This window comes from Ctenocephalides felis, unplaced genomic scaffold (assembly GCF_003426905.1).
Source record: "Ctenocephalides felis isolate EL2017-DRISC unplaced genomic scaffold, ASM342690v1 CF-g0.4_SCAFFOLD_00602, whole genome shotgun sequence".
Taxonomy (NCBI): domain Eukaryota; kingdom Metazoa; phylum Arthropoda; class Insecta; order Siphonaptera; family Pulicidae; genus Ctenocephalides; species Ctenocephalides felis.
Genome location: NW_020536756.1, coordinates 20568 through 41134, shown reverse-complemented (window position 1 = coordinate 41134; position 20567 = coordinate 20568).

Below are 20567 nucleotides of genomic sequence, written 5' to 3'. Positions count from 1 at the left end.
TCTCTTTCCCCCCTCCTCTCTTTCTCTCTCTCTTTATTTCTCTTCTCTCACTTTCTTTCTTTCCTTCTCTTTCTTCAATATCTCTCTCTTTATATTACATATATATGTTTATAAATATATATATATATATATATATATATATATATATATATTAGGGTGGCCCTTAAAATGATCATTTTCGAATTTCCTTGCTCCCAGGGGCTCAATGGTTCCAAATTGATAAAAAACAATTCTCTGAAAGTTTTAGCTCTTAAAATTAACGTTTAGATAGAGCGCAATTCAATCAAATTTGTATGGAAATGGCATGGAAAATTTTTTCAAAAATTTTAAAAATGTTTTTTAGATGTAATTTAGTAAAACAAATGAATAAATAAAACTCATTCATTTGTCGCTAAGTTATACCTAAAACATTTTTTTTTAATTTTCAAAACTTTTTTCATGCTCTTTCCATACAAACTTTGATGAAATTGCGCTCTATCTAAACGTTAATATTAAGAGCTAAAACTTTCAGAGAATTGTTTTTTATCAATTTGGAACCATTTGAGCCCCTGGGAGCAAGGAAATTCGAAAATGACCATTTTAAGGACCACCCTAATATATATATATAATTTTTTTTATTTTTTCCAATTTCACAAAAAGTTAAATGTTCATCGGTCCCTTCAAAATAAGTAGATATAGTTAATCGTTGAGTATAAATTGTCCAATTGCTTTATTGTTAATTAAATTTATACACGAAATTACGAGTGTTATTCATGTTATATAAAATGTTGTGTTAAAATCCGAATACGTTACATTTTATATAAAATAAATAGATTATTTCAAATCTTGTCTCTCATTTACTTTTATTTCTATCATTTTTAACTTAAAAATTTTATAAGTTGAATTGAGCATGCTACCGGTTTTATTATTTTATACCTCGTTTAACATTATTTTTATTTTGCACTTTTTAATATTTGTTTTTATAATTTTATTAAGTATATTGGTTTGCATATAGGTTTCGGGCATAGAATAAATATGTTGAAAACTAAAACATTAATAACATTCTATAAATATTACACTTGAACTAAATTATTTTGTCTGTAGATTAACAGGAATTTAAATTGGTTGATTAATTACTTTGTGGTATACATCTCATGGCATTGATGCGTTAGCATTTGTTCGATCTTTGTGTGTAGATTTTTACATTTTTTATTGTGTTTTTATGTGTTCTAGCTTGCATTTGGCTTGTTTTGTTCTGTTTTCTTGTATTTTGTACCTTGTATGTCTTTGAACGCAATATTCATGTAAATCCCGAAAATACTTGATACATTTTTATTAAAAGTCTAAATAATTATGTGATAGATACAAATATCATTTATGTAAATCAACCGAATATAGGATAACTGATTTGGAACTATAGAATTTACTTATTGTCTTGAAATCCATTTTTGTTTCTAAAATTCTCTTATATATTTTTGGCACACTTATTTATGTTTACAAAATTAACACAACTAACTTGATGTTTATTTAAATTTTTAGTCCATAATACAATTTCCAAAATTATCCAACACGTTTCGGCCACTTAGGGCTATTTATTTCTAAATTTAGTACTAAATTCTTGACCTGATGAAGTAGATCAGGTCCATATTGAAAATATTATACTAACATTTTGAACAAAACTACACTACTTCTTCATTTTTCACACACAATATTGAGAGCTTTTTTAAGTTTTTAAATAAACCCAAATAATACACTTCTGCAAGGATTTTGCCAACTTTTAGCCCTCAATCCTACATCATTCATAACTCCGTTATTCAATGCTTTCGCACACACCGAATTTTGTTCGTTCCACGCAAATTTGTCTGTGCTCTCGTACTAAATTGACCAAGTCCGGTCCTGGTGCCTAATGAGTTAGTGTGTGTCTGTTAGGGCACAACATGTCGCAAGCGGACGGCAACAGCACGGAGGGCGAATCCGCCTCTGCCTCCGGCGGCAAGAATCCAGCCCAGATAGGAGTAGGATGCTACAGGAACTACGAGCATTATCCGACCAGAGTACAAGCTGCTCAGGTGAGTGACTAATGATAAAATTATTTTAATTTATAAGTAAACATTTATTAACTCTTTTATTATAAGTGTCGCCTAAAGATGACACCCGCAATGTCCGCCTATAGGCGACATTCATCTGACCAAAGGTGACATCCATCTACCTTTTGTGTACGAGTGTCGCCTATAGATGACATCCGAATGACGACCTGTGTGTCAACTTTTTCTTCAAGATTTTTCACTCTGGTATTACTTATTGAAAATTGTAATTGGTTCAGTGCCTGTTCTGCGCAAAACCATACCATAGTGAAAGGGTTAATATTATTTTGAAACATTTCAATGATTTTTATATTGGCCTTGACAACATTTAGCATTTTTATACTATATATTAATTATTTTTCCATGTTTTTTCATACAGCCGTTTTTCTTCCTTCTTTCTTCTTTTTATTATCTTAACATAATAATTAAAAAAGAGTGCGCGTAAGGTTCACTCGCGATTGAAGTAAAACTGTTTTGCTATTGTACGAGATGGCATTTAAGTTTAAAACTAGTGGTGTATGACATCGTGCCTTAAGGCAAATTGCTGGAACTTCCCATACCGTAATGAAATATTTGAGAAATTTTAAACGTTTTCAAATATATTATTACAAATACTGTAACTTTCATTATTTTTGCTATCTTTTGTTATATCTGAGCAAATCAAATGTAAATCATCAAATCAATTTATCTCCGGAACATTAACAATCGTCATTTTATTTCGAATTCAATTTAAAAAAAATAGTTGCCTAATTTACACAAAATTGATAAAGTGCTCCCGTATAGTCACAGTCTAAACGCATTTGCAAATAATTCTGTGCGACATTTTCACTTATACTGTTTTTAGCTTAGCGGCATTTTCACATTTTTCAATAGTTTTCACAAAATTGGAAAAGTGCTCCAGTCTAAACGCACTTGGGTAAACATTTGTACCGGTGTGGCGCTTAGACTGTGCTTAGCCTGGGTAATTTTTTGAATTTTCAATCTAAAATTACAAAAATATTTTATGGAAAATAAAAAAAGTTGTAATAATTTTTTATCCTCAAAAGCAATTGTTTTGTTAAAACAAGCAGAAAGTTCTTTGAATTATTCAAATCGGACGCTTAGACGCTTAGCAAAAACTGCCACTTTTTGCACATTTAGCTCTGTATCTTCGAAATGGGGAGACATGTCTTTGCCAAAAACTAATCACCTCTTCTCCCAATCATTACAAATTGAATATTTTTAGATCATTCAAATCCGATACTCCGTTCTCTCAAAAACTCGATTTGTATTTTCTGCACTCTTTACTCCATATCTCCGTAACGGCTGGACCTGCTTTTGCCAAAAACTAATCAGCACATCTCCCTTTCAATAGGGGTTGAATGTTTTTTGAACAATTCAAATCAGATGATCCGTGCGCCCGAAAACGTGGACGAAAAAATGCGCACATACAAAACACACACACACATACACACATCCATTACTTTTCTGAGGTATGCTAGTAAAATGTTCAGAAACCTTCAGAACGTCAAGAAATGAAAAAAATTTCATTTTCGATCTTCGGCCCATTACTATAACTACCCTACGAAAAGTTAAAAAAAAACGTGACGAACAGACATAAAGACGAACATGTTGGTTGAGTTCTGGGACAACCCTGCACATGTATATTGGTAAATACTTTTATATTGGTAAAAAAATATAAATTGAATTTTTAAGCAATATTTATTTTTATTTTCTTAGATCAACAATACCTATTTTGAATTTAAATTACTTAATAAACTGCAAAACTTGTACTCGTGGCTGCAAAAATTAAATGCTGAGGTATGTCACGTACTTCTTTTATTTGCCGTGAATAAAATAATATTTAAAGAGTTGTTATAAGGATAAAAATGCACTTTATACAGTACCCGTATCAAAATTGTGCTTGCGATTATCATATAACATGTATTTCTTATAAGATACCTATACCATACTCACGTATGCCTAAACCTTAATTTTTATGTTGTACGCCTTTTAACTAACTATATATAGAACTATTTAACGCCTAATACGCCTAATACGCCTACTATCCTATATACGTAATACGCCCAATATTATTCCGTACCTTACACCTATAATGTTTCTTAAACGCTAATTTTTCCGAACCCTACCGGGAATCGAACCCGGACCCTCTGCGTGGAAGGCAACGACCTTAACCGCTAGACCACCGTGGCGCTACGATTTGACGTCTTTTTTCGCGTGTCGTCTCGTCGCCGTAGTATTAATTAATTAATAGGTAAATATAACGCGGAAGAACAATGCGTCCCTTAATATATTATTTGTGGGGAACCCAATAGAGTAGTGGTCAAAGCTGTGGACTGCCACGCGGTGGTCCCGGGTTCGATTCCCGGTGCGGGCGATAGACAATAGAGTATACGGTAGAGACAATAGATAATAGATAAGCGTAAAATATAGCGTTTAAATAGTAGTATGTAAGGTTTGTAAGGGGTAAGAGATATGTAGGGGTTTATCTATAATAGGTTAATAAAATTATATATATATATAGATAGTATATAATAATATCTATATATATATATCTAGATATAATAAAATATGATATGATCTATATCTATATCTCTATAGATAGGTATACATATATATATAGCTGTTATTCTTGTATTAGCATTAAATAGTAGTATGTAAGGTTTGTAAGGGGTAAAGATATGTAGGGTGTTAGATAATAGGTAATAAATATATATCTATATATATCTCTCTATTAATAATCTATCTATATCTATTCTCTTAATATATATATCTTATATCTATATATATTATATATATATATATACATATATATATAGCTGTTATTCATTGTAATTAGCATTTAGAAATGAACCTTCATTAGAGAAATCAAGTAATTGCTGATTAATAACTTCTATAATATTCGTTCACGCAGTGGATTATGTTAAACAACGCCTAAACAAATATTGTTTTCGCAACTTCATTCATCATGGAATAATTGTGTTTGAAGAACTTCATGTAATTAAAATGAACATAAATTCATTGACTGCTTGTATTTTTTTACATTTTCGCTGGCGATATAATCTCATTCGTTGAACAGCTGTAATATCTGTCTTGCCTAAAAAATATTTTTAAAAACTTCAAAAATTTGTAGAAACTACGAATAAACTTATTTTTTTTAACATTTAGCTTTGTATCTCCGAAACCACTGGGCCTACCTTTGCCAAAAACCACTTTTCCCCGTCATTAAGAACTGAATGATTTTGGATCATACAAATCGGATGATCCGTTCTCTCAAAAACTCGATTTCTATTTTTTGCACTCTTTGCTCCATATCTCCGTAACGGCTGGACCTGCTTTTGCCAAAAACTAATCAGCACATCTCCCTATCAATAGGGATCGAATGTTTTTTAAACCATTCAAATCGGTTGATCCGTGCGCCCGAAAACGTGGACGAAAAAAAGCGGACATACAAAATACACACACACACACATCCATTTTTTCTGAGGTATGCCAAAATGTTCAGAAACCTTCAAAACGTCGAGAAATGCAAAAATTTTCAGTCTCGATTTTCCGCCCATTACTATAACTACCCTACGGGAAGTTAATAAATACATCATATAACAGTTTTGAATGATGTTCATTAGTAATATGGTAACACTCTCATTTATTAATGTTAACCATTATACATATTTATATAATAATAAATTATAAATTATATTTATAATATATATGTATATATATATATATATATATATCATTAAAAATATTTATAATATTTGATAACAATAATGTAATTAAAGTCATACTTCAAATATGACATGATCGGTTTGTCATTGTAATTAGTATTTAGGACTTGAATCTTCATTAGAGAAATGAAGTAATTGCTGATTAATAAATTTTATAATATTAGTTCACACTGTTGATTATGTTAAACAAGAAATCTATTCACTCGGCATGACGACTAATCATAATCGACCCGTATAGAAACGATTCCATAGAGAGCGGATGACGAACAGTTCGGGCGTAACGCAACTTCCGTTGCATTTTCACAGATTTACTTCCTAGTTGCGCCTAAAGAAGTTTTACTTTAATAAACATATATATACCATATCGACCTGACCTTATCAATTATGTATGTTTTGTATTAAATAATTTAAAATTTCTTCGCGTTTTATTATTTTCGTATGAAATCTTTTTAAAATTATACATAGCGAATATTTTTAAGTCTCTTATCTGAAAAATATAAAATAAGGGTACCAAGTATGAACTTTGAATGGAAAATGTCGTGAGAAAAATTGTATCAAATATTATTTATAAGCATTTTATTAGCAAAATATAGTTTGATATCCAAATTGTCATAGGATAGAGCGGGGCTTAAGGGTCCATTGGAAACAAAATGTCTAAAACCCTCTTAAATGAGTTGAAAATCTTAAAAAAGAGGAAAGTTAGGATTCCTTTTACAAAATTCAGGGGGGCTAAGTAAAAAATGACACTTTAACCCAATCGCTTTGGGTGATTTGAATGTAATGATAAATATTTTTATTATGTAAGATATATTGCATAAAATAATACCAAGATAAATAACCCTATGGAAATAAAGAATATTTACAATAAAAATACCTACCAAAGCAAAATTAGTAGCAAGAGTTGATTAAATTGTTTATTATGCTTAAAAATACATATTTAGATTGATTTTTCATGTTATTGTTCAGTCTTATAATTAAACTGCATCCCATTGATTAGAAATAGTTATAGTTTTCCATAAAAACGCAAAACATTAAAATTAAAATGGTGAATCTTTTTGCTCCAAAGCAATTCCTTTTAAAACAAAAAAAAACGTAGTTCTACAATAAATTAGCTAGAATTTTTACTGAACATGGTTAAATATCTATTTTGATGCAGTTTTTTTGGTTTTCACAGAATAATTGCTCAAAACCGAATTGGATTTTTGTGGCTCGTCCTGTCCTATTCAAAAATATCGTAGAAACTTTGGGTATTTGTGACAAGCATGTTGCTGTGAAATTGATGATCATAATTAATAATTTATTTTATTGATGTTACAAGATATTTAGTAACAGTTGCAACAAAAATTGTAATTTAAATAATTTTGTAACAAGTGCTGGTAGTGAATTAAGAATTTGTATTCTGACCAGCGTTCGAGGAACTTTGCTAGTCATTTCCCTAAAATTAAACCCTAAAATTGATACTACACCATGGCGAAAAGCCAAAAAAATAAAATCACTTGTTTTAGCATTCTTCATATTATATCCCCTCTAAGATAATTTTGAAAAAAAACGTTGACTAACAAAATTAAGATTTTAATCTAATTCTACTAAAGCTAACTTATTGTTAGTACACCAGTTGCTACCTTTTTTCTTCAATAAGCGAAATATATTCTGAAATAACTAGTTGTTTTGAATATTTTGAGAACTTCATTGTTTAAAATAAGTAGTTGTAAGTGGCAAATTTGCATAAACTTTCCGAAATGTGGAAATAATATACAGTAAAATCTCCATATTCGCGGGGGTTACGTTCCGTAAAAATACCGCGAATGAAGGATCCGCAAATACAGGATGGCATTTTATATGGAATTATAGGAGATACGCTCCAAGTGACAAAATAATTCGCAAGTAATGAATAAATCCGCAAATACTTTTACCCAAAAAAAAATACCCCGGTATCTCAACCTCTGACCTAGATTGCCTATTGTGTTAATTAAATCTGACCATCATCTAACGATCTACTAATTGGTACAATTATCTGATATTTACTGTAGCAACAAAGAGAGTTGGAAAGTTTGATGCAAGCCCAGCAGAATCAGATTCAGCACAATGTTACGAATAGCTCGAGCGACCCTTACAGTCCCCCGTCCCAGCACAGGGCTCTTCTTCTGGACTCTTCGGCGGATGACGACACCCTACAGGAACAGCCCACGGAAGCCGCCAGTGCCGTGGGAATGGCCCCCTTGGCTTTGCAAGAAGTACTTAATTCGGTGAGCTTAGAAAAATATTTGAATGATTGAATATAGTTACTTGCATGGTTTTGTAAATTTGAAATGGTCGTATTTTTTTCTCAACTGAATTTTACTGAATTTTCAACCACATATATTTTTTCTTAATTAAAGTACAGCTAATGTAATTAGACCTTTCTTGAAGGGATTTTTTTAACAGTAAAATCTGACCTTATAATTTAAAATCGACGTCTCAAATAACTCTGAATACCTTAGCACAAATTTAGAAAAGTATGTGGATCAAAGATAAGGTGATATATTTTCAATATATATTTTCAAGTCAAAACCGGGACGGTAATTTTAATTTATGCTAATCCGGAACGGGGTGTATGGTAAAAAATTTAATATTATTTTAAAAAAACTATTTAAAAACACAAAAAAATCCGTTGTTTTCAAATGAGTAACTTTTTTTTAAAATCATAATTACTAACAACTTTATTATTCGATTATATGTTATATTTTATCTTATATTTTTGGATCTATCACATTACTATTAGTTAACTTTTCAGTTTTCAAACTTACAAAATTCTGTTCATTTTTTTTCATAATTATTCAAAAATAAATAGCAGGCAAAGGCAGTTAAGAGTTTATTTTCATAATTCTTTCTTTCGTAATATTGAAAATAAAAGTTCAAACTTATATATGTGAGAGGCTATTAAAACTCGTGTTATTTATATAAGTATACTAGTTGTACATAACGTTTTTCAGATATTTTATTAGTAGTCGTAATTTTATTATCAAGTGATAGCAAATATTCAATTTAGACCTTTAGACCTATACTTTTCAAAAAACCCGGTAAAAATAGATTTAAATTCAGGACAAATATTTCTTCTAGCAAAACCCGGGACACAAGGTGGAAACCCGAGACTGTCCCGGCCAAACCGGAATTTGGTCACCTTAATCAAAAATTGCTATTACTAATTATACATACCGGTGGCTGGATTTTCACCTTGTGGCCGGGTTTTTCTAAAAGCAATATTTGTCTCCGATTTAGATTTAAATTCTGATTTAAAAACTAATTGATTTATTGAAAAAACCTTTTCATTGCATCCTTAAATAGTATTTTTGTTATTTTAAAATTATATTTAAGTTATTAAATACAAGCCTTTCCTAATAATTAAATGGTCTTATTTAACTTATCGAAAGAGAAGTTTGCGTTTTCGCCAGAAAACCCCATTTGCTAATTTTGTTTTCACGATGTTTCAAGTTATTCTGAATCGTTTGCCACCAAAATTGGAAACAGTAAGCAAAAAATTACAAAATGTTATAAAATGAATGCCCACGTTTTTACATACAAGATACAAAATTTTGTATCAATTTTGAAACTGTTCGAAAGATATGAAAATGTAGCTAGGTATCTTGTTGATTACTGTTTGATACAAATCTACAGGGTCATTTGAATTTGAAAAATGTATTTTGATAATTCCAATAAAAGTTTACACAGTTTTGAGCTTGAATTCCAGTTTAAACGAACGTCTTAACATATTATATTGAACGAAAAGTGGTTTAATTATAAAAACTCATTGAAGTTTGAAATTAGTAAAGTTTACAAGTTCCATAGTTACAGTTATCCGATTGTATACACATATCGGATTGTTTTTGAAGCATGGCAAATTTACTTAACTGCCAATTTTGAAATATATTAGTTAGGAATTATGATGTATAGTTTTAGGTAACGGTGGTTCAAATAGTTCTTCTTAGTAATTAACGGATATATAAAACGTATGAAATTTAAACAAAATTAAAAATATTCCATGTCACATGGATCAACTTATTGCTTTGAAATTTCTTGAAATATTTTCAAAACTAATAATATATAGAAAACATTTTTATAAATGATCAATTATCAATTTGGTATTTTAACAGCCATTTCATTCAATTCAACTAAACATTGAACTAAACGCATAGTACCTCCATCCATACAACCTTCAATAAATTTAATTCCATCACATTCTCCGGTGGAGTAAAATACCTGGCGCCGCATTATCTGTCAAATATTTATTGTCAACATCAACAAAGGTCAAGGTTTATGCATCACCTAACCAGGCAATGGTTGATGTTTGATCGGTCATAAAACAAAATTACAAATAAAATAACTAGAGTGAAAAATATAAACAAAATGAGGTACATGGAGCTAAGTTGTGGTAAAAAAAATAAAATTTAACAGTTGAGTAAAGACTTTTCATTAAGTTCATTAATTTAAATTTCAGGAATATTTAATAGACGTTGAGCAATTTTATGTTTTGAAATAGTTCATACAAATTCATTAAAAAATTTGATACTGAAAAACTTGCCCAATTCTTTGTTTTTTAACTTCCCATTTTCGTGATTTTTTGTTCTCTCGACGTTCCAATTTCAAGTCATTTTGCATCATAATAACAGACTTGAATTCTTTATTTTATTTTATCAATAATGGAGATAGAACTACCTTATAATTATTATTAATATCTTCATAAAAATTAAAATTTCAGGTACAGTAAGCGTCCTTTAGTCCGGCTTGCTCGGGACCGATTCCCTTGTCGAACTATCGAAAATTCCGCACGCAAGCCTATCTCACATATATTGGGATATATTTATAATATTTTAGATACTTGACAAAAAACATTTTTAGATTTTACAAAAAAACAGAACTTCTGATTGAGAGTTAGTGTTACGTGTTTCCGTTTCTTTTCATTTGAATATAAAGGCTAATGTTTTAAAAACATGGTCATTGCACAGCTAGGTGATTAAATCTACTGATAAATGTGTAAAGTGCCGTTGTTTTTAGTAGACTAACTTAAAAACATCAAAACAAAGTTTTTCCTTCGCAAAAAGTAGGGGCTACGTGTTTCGTAGAACATACTTGGTTCATGAACCTAGACCTAAATGGACACAATGATTACCGAATAATAGCTAGTCCTTCCGAATGATTCCGAACCACCCCAAAAACGTTATAATAGTCGTTGAGCGTTTTCATTTTCTATACAGGTACATTTTTGAAAGAAAAACAAAATTTTCAAACAAAATGGGGTAGTATCAAGAATTTCGAATTGTTGGATACCGGACTACAGGACTTTTACTGTATATTATAAAATCTAGAACTTTTACCTACTTGAATCAGACATTTTGCAACTAGTTATTTTATAAAAATATGAAAAATAAATAGCTTCCTACAGATATCAACACAACACTCTTTCTTGGAATTCTGTAAAACATCTACACTCCAAATGTCATTTGAAACCTACGTATTTTACCATGAATAGATTTCTCAGAACTTCATTTCAGATACCTTTGCAATATATTCATTTTGCATTTACCTTTAGTTTCATTTTATTTTAGAATTATATTTAAGTATTATTCTGATTTGATTGTAATCGATATTATTGCATAGCATGTTGTATTTTAATAGAAATCTAGGTACTTTTGATCAGTAATATATTCATATAATGTTAGGTAGTACTATTGAATAATAGATGTGGAATTTCTCTATAATCATTGCCTCATGAAACTTGATAATATTGGAAATGCTGGAACTTTTTTTAGAGTAATTTACTTACATTTATACTCACATAATATATATGTATATCTATATATGTATATTAGAGAGGATCGTTTTGTATGGATCAAAAAAGTCGCTTAGGCTCAGTGCTGGATTTACAGTAGGGGCAATCGGGGCTACTGCCCAGGGCGGCAAATTTTTGGGGGCGGCAAAACTTGGATAGTGAGAAAAAAATTCTATACAATATAATCAAATTTTTTTACCAACATTTTTATATTTCAAGAAATATAATTAACAAAACATAATACGATTGCAATGCAAAATTTGGTTTGAAATAACCAATTATTAAAATTTATTATTTTGCCTTGCCTCTCTCTCCGAACGTAAATTATCAAATTGGTTAATAAGTTATTAAATTTGGCAATTTGGCTAATATAAAGATCCGTAAACAAGCTGAAAGTTTAAGAAAAATATTTACTTCAGTTCTCGAGCCCTCTTAAAATGTCGAATTTGTGCACTTTCAAGCTTATAGCGTCGAAAAAAAATTTAAACTAGTGACTCATGGCATTGTGCCTTAAGACAAATTATTGAAACATCCCGTACTAAAAATTACATTTTATAAAAAGCTTTTCAACTTTTTGCAAAGCAATCGCGCTGCGTAGCTGTTTCAGAGAAGAAATATCGAAACTCAATTACCATTTTTCGTAATTGCCTTTGCCAAAAACTAATCAGCACGTCTCCCCATCAATACAAATCTAATATTTTTTAATTATTTAAGTCGATTTCGGGAACACGGATCAACCGATTTAAATGATTCAATTCCTATTTACAAGGAGACGTGCTGATTAGTTATTGGCCAAGGCAGGTCCAACTGTTTTGAAGATACGGGCCAAAATGCCAAAAATGATAATTCAGTTTTTGAGAAAAGAAGCGTCCAATATCATTCAAAAAATTTACAGAATAAATAACTGCTTAAATTTGTGGGAGGCAGGTTTAGCGGTTTCGATAATCCAATAAAAAAATGTAAAAGAAACATTTGGTGGACAAAAGTGATCACAAAACATATGCACATTAAATTATCAGATATTTTAAAAATATGTTAATAAGTATAAATTTTGTTTACATTTATATGCGTTCTGTAACATTGTTTATCCGTTAGACTGCGACGCGGCGTTTTCGCGCTTCTATATTTTATCCCTAAGCAGCTGAAGCAGCGCGATTGCTTTAAAAAAAAGTTCGAAAGTTAGTAAAATTTCAGGGATGGGGCGGCATTTCTGTCAGTGCCCCAGGGCGCCAAATTTCTAAATCCGGCCCTGCTTAGGCTCATATGATTTTCGGATAGTGGGTATCAAAATAAGATACTTTGCTGAAAAAACCATACCTCTAAAATGAATTCTGATGTGCTGTGCTATACAGGCACATTTTTGAAAAAAAAAATCGAAAAAATGGTCGACTATTGAGCATTCCGAACGGTTGAGTACCGGACTAAAGGACTACTATATTGAAAAATCTAGAACTTTTACCTACTTGAATCAGACATTTCACAACTAGTTATTTCATAAAAATATGAGAAATAAATATCTTCAGCACAATATTCTTCAACACATATGGTTTTCGGATAGTGGGGATTAAAATAAGATACTTGGCTGAAGAAACCATACCTCTAAAATAAATTTGGATGTCCCGTGTATTGACCCAAAAATAAGGGTTAAATTTTGGAAAATTCCAGTTATATGAATTCCAAATATATGAACGATCCCCACTAACTGTGGAAGGCCGAAGTACCCATGTCTATGGTTCACTCCCTGGGATCTCTCCCCGTAGATGTCCCCTTTACAAAAATTGATATAGATTTTTCGTTTTATAAATGGAATTCAGGATTGAATTGAAATCGAACTAATAATCATATTATGCATACAACAGTTATAATTCATATCAATTTTAGTGCTATATTACCTTCATCAAATGTTTTTCAAAATTGTGATTTATGGACAGATTCTGCCGCACAACAGACCAATGTTATGGCAAGGCCATGTTGCGCCTCAACTTGCACACATTATGCTACTGAATTATACTGAATACTGTCAAAATGTCATGTATTTGCTGTGCATTTAGGCGTTTTACACATAAACTGCAACGTCACTTGTATGAATTGTGCGGTTACTAGGTTAGGTGTTCTATCTGACAACCTGAGATAAACGCCTGACTGCACAGCAACCACATGGCTTTTGTCAATATTTATGACCATTTAGTATGGAAAGTTCTACATAACATAGTCTTCCCATAACATTGGTCTGTTATACGGCAGTATCGGTCCATTAATATTTATTTTTGGGGTTTTTTAAGAAAGTTGTTTTGTTACGTTACCAATCGTTTTTCTAGGACGATCCGGATTCGAAACGCGAGGACTCGGTCAGCCGCAAACAGGAGAAGGCGGACAGCGCCCTCGCCGAAATGCCGTCCGAGTTCGAGTGTTGTTTTTGTACGTCAAAGGTACCAAGGATGTCTACTAACACGCTCTAACATTGCAACTTCTATTATTCACTCTATTAATTAGATTTTTGACTAACATTTTTTTTATTCTCGGTCATGCCAAGTAGTTTAATTAACGTCACAGATCGATTCAGCTAAAAACTCTCTATTGAAAATCAATCATAGTAAATTTCAGTAGTTGCAAATCACTACTTTTTGAAATAAACAATCAGTGCTGATGTATGTATACATTTTTAATTCTATTTTATTTAGCAATTCCTATGAGCTAAATTAACAATATTTAAGAGCGATGTCTAAGAACTCCAATGAGATCTTCTTAGTTTAACAATTAATATTAAAATATTATATTAAAGTGCTGATGTATATGTATTATGTATATTAGGGTGGTCCTCAATATGGACATTTTTGAATTTCTTTGCTCTAAGGGCTCAAGTACTTTCAAATTGATAAAAACAATCTCTGGAAATTTTAGCTCTTAATATTGACTTTAAGAAAAACCACGCTCCTCCAACCAACGTTTCCTATGGAAATAACATGGGTAAAATTCCATTTGTTTTTAGAATTTTATAACTTAGCGACAAGTAGATCAAAATTTTGAAAATAACATTGTATTTGCTTATTTTGATCATAAATAAAAAAAATACTACACAAGTTTAATGTATTTCATAAAATAAGTACTTATTTAGGCAGAAGAACCAAGAAACTTTGGTTTGAGTGCGGACTATCTTAAGTTTAATATTAAGAGCTAAAACTTTCAGAGATTTTTTTTATTAATTTGGAAGCAATTGAACCCCCGGATGCAAAAAATTTCAAAAATATTTATATTAAGGACCACCCTAATATAAATAATACATATACATCAGTACTGATTGATCATATAAAAAGTAGTGATTTGCAAGTACTGAATATACATGATTTCATATATATATATATATATATATATATATATATATTTAGGTATTTTAGTCCAATGGATCTGTGCTTTATTAGTAGCATTACATCATTTTTTTGTACTGTAGACATATGAACTAGCGGGTTGCGCAAAGATGATGTTTAGGCCAGACAAAATTTAACGATAAATATGTATAAACATAAAAACATAATCATAAGAATGCACTAAAAATTTTATTTTTAATAAATATATATGTTTAATATTTTTTATTGTTAGCGGTGTTGAAATTTTATTGTTATTTAAAGTGAAGTAAGTTTATCTCAAGTTTTTTAATCGTTGGAGAATTTTAGTTATCATTGGCACATGACTTAATTTTTCACACTTGGTTTTCAACCAAAATTTTTTTGTGAGATATTATTATGTTTTTTTAATTTTATAGTTGACTTAAGAGTTATTAATATATTAGTTTTTATAATGACTTGGCTATGATTTAAAAAGCCACAAACAGTTTCTTTAACAATTACTATATAAGACTGATGGTGAAAATTTAGGAACGCCATGATTTACTTCGATAATAAATTTTTAGAAACAAAGTATGCTTGAATAACTTTAAATATTCGACATAAAATATTAATATAATTTTACAATCAAAGCGCAATCATAACTACATTTTCTCTTGTTAGTTTATGGAAAAATTTTACCGTCTAAAACGCACAGAAGAATTTTCATAACAAAGTTTCTTTAATTAATTTATTGATATATTTCTTAGAATCACCGAATATAATATCCATATACGAAATTTATTTCTTACAAGATTGCAATTGCCATAAGCTACTTTGTCAAATCATATTTTATATTAATTTCTAAACTATTATTATTTATTCTGTTTCGATATTATTATGCAATTTTATTATTCGGTATATTGCAAAATTATCTCATTTTAGAAGTCTTTTTTGTATTTCTGATTCCTAAAATAAAGTGAAATGTAAAAAAAAATTAGTAGTCAAACTAAAATTATTGTTTTAGTAGCCAAATTTATTCAATTATTCAATAATTTCTTCGAATAATTAATTAAAATATTTATTCAAACAAACTCTATAAAACTAAAACTCATTTCAGATTTGTTAATGTTTTAGTGTTGTTTCGATAAAATTAACCAATATTATATTTCTCTTTTTTTTTAATTTTGAACAAGCTTTATCGTTTGTAATAATATGTTAACACATACAATATATTATTATTAATTATTTTATTATGATCAATGATTATAGAGATTTTTCCACGTTATATCATCTTTGTCGCACGAGTTGTCATATTTGTTCTTGAGCTGCATTTTTGCAACTTTGTTTAAAAAACTATTATGCAATGTTAATAGTTGTAATGTAATGTAATGTTTTGTTATAAATTTATTAAGACTGTAGCGCAATTTTGGTAGTTTTACAACCGTTTGCATGTTTTGCAAGTATTTGCACCATGATTTTGTATATTATAACATGTAAAATGCATATTTTCTAAAAATAACACTTTTAACACTATTTGTAAAGTATTTTAACATTTAAGATAGATATACTGATTTATAGTATATTTATATTGTTTAACAATTTCACGTAATTTTATTGATATAAATAAATGTATGTTGTGTTTTAGGGAAAAATGTATAAAATACATTGAAACTAGATATAAAAAAATTCATTTATATGAAGAATTCAACGTATATTTTGTACACATATTTTGAAAGTAGTATAAATATATTACAATTTGATATAAAATAATTATTTAATTTAACACGCATATTGGCATAATATTTCAGTAAAAAGAGTATTTATAAATTATGATATTAAAAAACACACCCTTAGGATTAGGTAAGAATCGAACAAATTGGCTTTTTTTTTAATATTATGAATTTAATCTACTTTTTTTGAATTTTTATACGGTTTATATGACTTATAGAACATTTAATAAATATCAAAGTCACTTGATAAATAGCTTTATATGCTGAACATTTAAAATCGGTTTTCATTAAGAAAATAAAAGGCTTAAATTTTTTTTTGTTTGTTGAAGATAATGATAATTGGGCTAATTCAAAATTACTTTGTAAAATTTTTATTACTAGCAAATGTTTTATTGACATTAGTATGAGCCCAATATATTTATTTTTGAGTGCATTAAAATAATCGGATTTGCACATTATTATAGATCAAATTGATTTAAGCGAGAATTACTTTAAAAAAAACGTACATTTTACCTAAATTTACATGGTCTTTGAAAAATATTAAATTTAAATATTATACAAAATTACAGTTGGAAGAAAATGCTCTAAGGTCGCCCTATAAGACCAGATTAAATTTAAAAAAACTTGAATATTACTATTGTAGGTTCTAACTAGATTCATTATGATAAAATGCATTCTATTTGAAATTTTTTAAATCAATTTTTTGACATTTTTTTAGTTGATTCTATTATATTATATTCTATTAATTTATTTAAGGTAATTACAAACGAACTCAATGTGATTTAATAAAAACATCTAACAAATTTCTTCTGAAATATTATATATCGTTGTAACAGAGTTCATAACATAGCGTTGTCATGGCAACGAAGTCTGTTACAGCAGAATTGCCCCATAAGTTTATATACTCCGCATTAATGGAGATTATGGATATGTCTTTCGTGCTAACACTCTTCTGCTAGAAATAACGACTAACATTTTAGACCAATCTAAAAACCAGCATTCTGGCTCTATTGGTGCTAGCAAGTGCACTGAACTAACATCCACGTGATGACTAATATGTTGATCTAACATTTTGTGGATTGTGCAAACCCATAACAAACATGCTGCTATATTCTTGGCTACTTTGGCAACTAACAAATTACCTGCCAGCATTTTGGAGAGATTGCCTCTGATGTTTTGGACCCTTGACCTCACTAATCTGACCCTAAACCAGACCTCTTCTACTCGAACCATTTCAGGGAAGAGAACATCGTTGCCGCACAGGAGGTATTCCTCTGAGGTCGAACAGCGTCTGATCTGATTTCACGAAGTCTTTGAATACGAATACATTCCCATTGTGATCAAAATCAAACGGTGTGACATATCGAAATGCCTCGAAGATCGAATCAATTCGATTCCATCGGCTTTTTGTGATGGATACAGGTGAGCATTTACACATTCTTAGGACGGGTTTCTAACAGGAGAGTGCAGGACTAACTAATAACAAGTGTACATGCATGGTAATAGGGTGACCATATTTTTTTAGTCAAAACCGGGATGGCAATTTTTAGTTTTGCTAATCTGGGACGGGGGGAAAAATAGTTTTTTATATGAAACAATTTTTTAACTTCCCGTAGGGTAAGTTATTGTAATGAACCGAAAATCGGAATTGAAAATTTTTACATTTCTCGACGTTTTGAAGGTTTCTGAACATTTTGGCATACCTAAGAAAAAATGGATGTGTGTGTATGTGTGTATGCACGGATACCATTTTTCGTCCACGTTTTCGGGCGTACGGATCAACCGATTTGAATGGTTCAAAAAACATTCGATTCCTATAGATAAGGAGATGTGCTGATTAGGTTTTGGCAAAGGCAGGTCCAGCAGTTACGGAGATAAAGAGCAAAGAGTGCAGAAAATAGCAATCGAGTTTTTGAGAGAACGAAGCATCCGATTTGAATGATCTAAAAAACATTCAATTAGTAATGATTGGGAGAAGTGGTTATTAGTTTTTCGCATAGGCAGGCCCAGCCATTTCGAAGATACGAAGCTAAATGTACAAAAAATGGCAGTTTTTGAGAGAACTAAGCGTCCGATTTAATTGATTCAAAGAACTTTCTGCTTGTCTTAACAAAATAATTGATTTTGGAAAAAAAAATTTGTTTCAACTTTCTTTTTTTCTAAATTTTTTGTATATCGAAAATAATTCAGATTTAATTTTAATTCTGACTATAGTTCTAATATACTTTATAAATAATTTCAACTTTGCAATTCAGTTTATATAATTATAATAATCTATTTGGAAACATTCAGTATTCCTCGAATATTTCGTTACGGTACGGGAAATTCCAGCAATTTGCCTTAAGGCACGATGCCACCCACCCCACTAGTTAGTATAAATAAAGTTGATTGATAATCAAATTTACCTAAAAAAACTTTCACCTTTCGATTCCAATGGTTTTGAACTTTTTGTTCTTATAATATAAGACTAAACTAGAGAAATTGCAAGAACTTTTCGTACCGATATTTAATATTTTTAACAGAGAATATTTTACTTTTTTTATTGGACCTGCCCAAAAATTTAATCACTTCTTCCTTCAGTAAATTAATGTAAAATGTTTCTTGAATCATTTAAACCAGATACTCCGTTGACTCAAAAACTAAATTGACATTTCTTGCACTTTTGACCTGCCTTTGTCAAAAAACTAACCAGCAAACTAAATATTTGTATAGAAGAAAGAATATTTATAAATTAAATCTATATAACATTCGCAATTCTTATACGATAACTCCTAATATCATAAATTTCTTTTTGCGTATGTGTATCGCCTATTCCTAAACCATACCTAAACATTACACTTTACGTCGTTATACGCCTAATAACTACTATATCGTACGCTCTACTTCCACAACACCGTATACGCTAAATCCTTACACTTATATCTAAACCGCCTAACATTTATTATCTTACGCCTACAATTTCGCTTACATACTATTTTCAATCTTACCGGGAATCGAACCCCGGTCCGCCGCGTGACAGGCTACGACCTTGACCACTCGACTACCGTAACGCTACAATCAACCGTCTTTTTTCGTGTGTTGTCGCGTCACCTCAGTATTAGTTACTCAATTAATTAGAAAATGCTCAATTAACTAGAAAATGAACCAAAGCAACAACAGTGTGTTCCATAATATATTTTCAGTGGGGGGACCCGATAGAGTAGTGGTTAAGATGCGTGACTGTCACGCAGAGGAACCGGGTTCAATCCCCGGTATAGGCAATAGATAGGTAGAGACAAATACATAGGGCGTAAGGTAGAAATATAACACATTAATATTAAATAGGTATTAAATACATATATATACACACACACACATATATATATATATATATATATATATATATAATAAGTTAATTAACAAATAATAATTTAGCTGTAATAGATTATTTGTATGGATAGAGAAATTGATGGCATAGGTATCTCACGGTATAATAGATAATAGTTAAATTATCTATGATATATAATAGTATAGTATAATATAATAGTAAGATTATCATATCCCAAATTTAGTCGTTATAAATAAGCGTAGGTATTCATAAAATTAATATCAAAATCAATTTATGTTATTAGTGGATATAAATTATGTACTCAATGACTTCTCGTAGGGCAAGTTGTAGTAATTGCAAAAAAATCGAAAATGAAAGTTTTTATAGAGCTTTACGTTTCAAAGGTTTCTGAACATTTTGGCATACCTTAGAAAAAATTAAGGTAATCAAAACTTATTTATAATAGAATTATGTACCAAAACCTGCCGCATAAAAGACTAATGTTATAGCAAGGCTATCTTATGAAGAACGTTTTAAATATTGACAAAAGCCATGTGGTTTCTGTGCAGTCAGGAGTTTATCTCAGGTTGTCGGATAGAAAACCTAACCT